Source organism: Arachis duranensis, chromosome 9 (assembly GCF_000817695.3).
Source record: "Arachis duranensis cultivar V14167 chromosome 9, aradu.V14167.gnm2.J7QH, whole genome shotgun sequence".
In the NCBI taxonomy this organism is placed as follows: Eukaryota; Viridiplantae; Streptophyta; class Magnoliopsida; order Fabales; family Fabaceae; genus Arachis; species Arachis duranensis.
In genome coordinates, this window is record NC_029780.3 from 57,144,130 (window position 1) to 57,147,921 (window position 3,792).

Consider the following 3,792-nt stretch of genomic DNA (forward strand, 5'->3'; position numbering starts at 1 on the left):
TCTTCTTCCACGTTAGAGTTCACATTAACTAAGTTAACGTGACTCTTAACGTGGATCATTGCCAAGTTCTCCAATGTTAATGGTGTTCACTTTTACCATTAACGTTGGAGTTCCTTCTTCTTCTACGTTAACTACCACGTTAACTTAGTTAACGTGGCAAGTAACGTGAGCTTTGGGTGGCTTCGCAGGCGTTATTGGTGAACACTTTTCTCATTAACGTTGTAAGCTTTACCATTCCACGTTAGTGTTCACGTTAACTAGGTTAACGTGAATACTAACGTAGTTCTTCCTTGCTTCCTTTGCCCTGAAAACAAGTAATTAAAGTGCATCAAAGCTCTAGCCAAAGTCATGAGATTATGCATCATTAATTTATCATACAATTCTAGCAAAATACTCATGAAATTATGCAAAGTTCACAAAAGTTGCTTGAATTAAGGTGTAAGTGTAATTTCATCCAAAACTTGCCTTATTCACTAAGAAAATGCACGAAACTATCCTAAAACAGTAAAGAAAAGGTCAGTGACAGACCATCATAGAATATATCCAGGATGGTCCATTCTGAAAGCATGTCAGAAGGACACTTTTTGGTCGGTTGCTTATATCTCTCCCAAGCTTCATAGAGGGATTCACCTTCTTTCTGTCTGAAGGTTTGAACATCCACTCTAAGCTTACTCAGCTTTTGAGGAAGAAAGAACTTGGCTAAGAAAGTCGTGACCAGCTTATCTTAAGAGTTCAGGCTGTCTTTAGGTTGAGAGTCCAACCATACTCTAGCTCTGTCTCTTACAGCAAAAGGGAAAAGCATAAGCATGTAGACCTCGGGATCAACCCCATTGGCATTAACAATATCACAGATCTGCAAGAATTCAGTTAAGAACTGAAAAGGATCTTCTGATAGAAGTCCATAAAACTTGCAATTTTGTTGCATCAGAGAAACTAATTAAGGCTTTAGCTCAAAATTGTTTGCTCCAATGGCAGGAATTGAGATGCTTCTTCCATGTAAGTTGGAATTTGGTGCAGTAAAGTCACCAAGCATCTTCCTTGCATTGTTGGCACTGTTGTTATTTTCGGCTGCTATGTCTTCTTCTTTTTTGAATGTTTCTGTCAAGTCCTCTCTAGAGGGTTGTGCTTTAGCTTCTCTTAGCTTCATCCTTAAAGTCCTTTCGGGTTCAGGATCTGCTTCAACAAGAATGTCCTTGTCCTTGCTCCTGCTCTTATGAAAAAGAAGAGAACAGAAAAGGAAGGGGAATCCTCTATGTCACAGTATAGAAATTCCTTTATGTGAGTAGAAGAAAAGAAGAATAAGAATGAAGAAGAGAAAAATTCAAACACAGAGGAGAAGAAAGGGTTTGAATTTTTAGATGAAGAGAAGTGTTAATAAATAAATAAATAAATAGAAGGAGATGAGAGAGGGGAGTTTTCGAAAATTAATTTTTGAAAAATGGTTAATGATTTTCGAAAATTAGAGATAGAAAAGTAGTCAGGTGGTTTTGAAAAAGATAAGAAACAAACAAAAAGTCAATTAGTTAATTGAAAAAGATTTGAAAATCAATTTTGAAAAGATAAGAAGTTAGAAAAGATTTTTGAAATTGATTTTGAAAAAGATATGATTTGAAATTTATTTTGAAAAAGATTTGAAAAGGAAGTTAAAAAGATTTGATTTTTAAAATTAAAATTGATTACTTGACTAACAAGAAACTAAAAGATATGATTCTAGAATTTAAAGATTGAACCTTTGTTAACAAGAAAGTAACAAACTTTAAATTTTTGAATCAATCACATTAATTGTTAGTAAAGTTTTTGAAAATTTGAAATGAAATTAAGAAAAAGATTTTGAACAATATTTTTAAATTTTCGAAAATCATAAAAGAAAAATGAAAAAGATTTGATTTTTAAAAAAGATTTTGAAAAGATAGGATTTTTGAAATTGAAATCTTGACTTGATTAACAAGAAACAACTTATTTTAAAAATTTTTGACTAAGTCAACCCAAAGAAACAACTTATTTCAAATCATATCTTTTTCAAAAATTTGATTTCAAAAATCCTTTTTTCTAACTTCTTATCTTTTCAAAATTGATTTTCAAATCTTTTTTAACTAACTACTTGACTTTTTATTTGTTTCTTATCTTTTTCAAAACCACCTAACTACTTTTCTATCTCTAATTTTCGAAAATCACTAACCATTTTTCAAAAATTAATTTTCGAATTTCTCTCCCTATCATCTCTTTCTATTTATTTATTTATTTACTAACACTGCTCTTCCACTCATAATTTGAACCCTATTCTCTTCTCTTTGTGTTCGAATTTTTCCTCTTCTATTCTTCTTCTCTTCTACTCACATAAAGGAATCTCTATACTGTGATATAGAGGATTCCATACTTTCTTTGTTTTCTTCTCTCTCATATGAGCAGGAACAAGGAAAAAAGTATTATTGTTGAAGCTGATCTTGAACCTGAAAGGACCTTGAAGAGGAAGCTAAGAGCAGCTAAAGCACAAGACTCTGAAGAGGACCCAACTGAAATTTTCGAACAAGAAAAGGATATGGCAACCGAACCCAACAACAATACAAGGAATATGCTTGGTGACTTCACTGCACCAAATTCCAACTTACATGGAAGAAGCATCTCAATCCCTGCCATTGGAGTAAACAATTTTGAGCTAAAGCCTCAATTAGTTTCTCTGATGTAACAGAATTGCAAGTTTCATGGACTTCCATCAGAAGATCCTTTTCAGTTCTTAACTAAATTCTTGCAGATCTGTGATACTATTAAGACCAATGGGGTTGATCCCGAGGTCTACAGGCTTATGCTTTTCCCTTTTGTTGTAAGAGACAGAGCTAGAGTATGGTTGGACTCTCAATCTAAAGATAGCCTGAACTCTTGGGATAAGCCGGTCACGACTTTCTTAGCCAAGTTCTTTCCTCCTCAAAAGCTGAGTAAGCTTAGAGTGGATGTTCAAACCTTCAGACAGAAAGAAGGTGAATCCCTCTATGAAGCTTGGGAGAGATATAAGCAACCAACCAAAAAGTGTCCTTCTGACACGCTTTCAGAATGGACCATCCTGGATATATTCTATGATGGTCTGTCTGAATTGTCTAAGATTTCATTGGACCATTCTGCAGGTGGATCTATTCTCCTAAAGCTCAAGAACTTATTGACATGGTTGCAAATAACCAATTCATGTACACTTCTGAGAGGAATCCTTTGAGTAATGGGACGCCTCAGAGGAAGGGAGTTCTTGAAATTGATGCTCTGAATGCCATATTGGCTCAGAACAAAATGTTGACTCAGCAAGTCAACATGATTTCTCATAGTCTGAATGGATTGCAAAATGCATCCAACAGTACTAAAGATGCATCTTCAGAAGAAGAAGCCTATGATCCTGAGAACCCTACAATTGCAGAGGTGAATTACATGGGTGAAGCCTGTGGAAACACCTATAATACCTCATGGAGAAATCATCCAAATTTCTCATGGAAGGATCAACAAAAGCCTCAACAAGGCTTTAATAATGGTGGAAGAAACAGGTTTAGCAATAGCAAGCCTTTTCCATCATCTTTTCAGCAACAGACAGAGAATTCTGTGCAGAGCCCCTCTATCTTAGCAAACATAGTCTCTTATCTATCTAAGGCCACTTTAAGTTTCATGAATGAAACAAGGTCCTCCATTAGAAACTTGGAGGCACAAGTGCGTCAGCTGAGTAAGAGAATCACTGAAACTCCTCCTAGTACTCTCCCAAGCAATACAGAAGAGAATCCAAAAAGAGAGTGCAAGGCCATTGATATAATCAAAATG

The 3,792-nt window shown here is 35.0% G+C and overlaps 2 non-coding genes across 2 annotated transcripts; one reads left to right on the forward strand and one right to left on the reverse strand.

The window, feature by feature from the left end:
- Positions 1–562: 562 nt before the first annotated feature.
- Positions 563–670, forward strand: LOC127742279 (small nucleolar RNA R71). The gene has a single exon (XR_008003467.1). It is a non-coding gene; the product is annotated as a small nucleolar RNA R71 (small nucleolar RNA).
- Positions 671–2,935: 2,265 nt separating this feature from the next.
- On the reverse strand, positions 2,936–3,043 carry LOC127742277 (small nucleolar RNA R71). Its single transcript, XR_008003465.1, has one exon. It is a non-coding gene; the product is annotated as a small nucleolar RNA R71 (small nucleolar RNA).
- Positions 3,044–3,792: the final 749 nt, after the last annotated feature.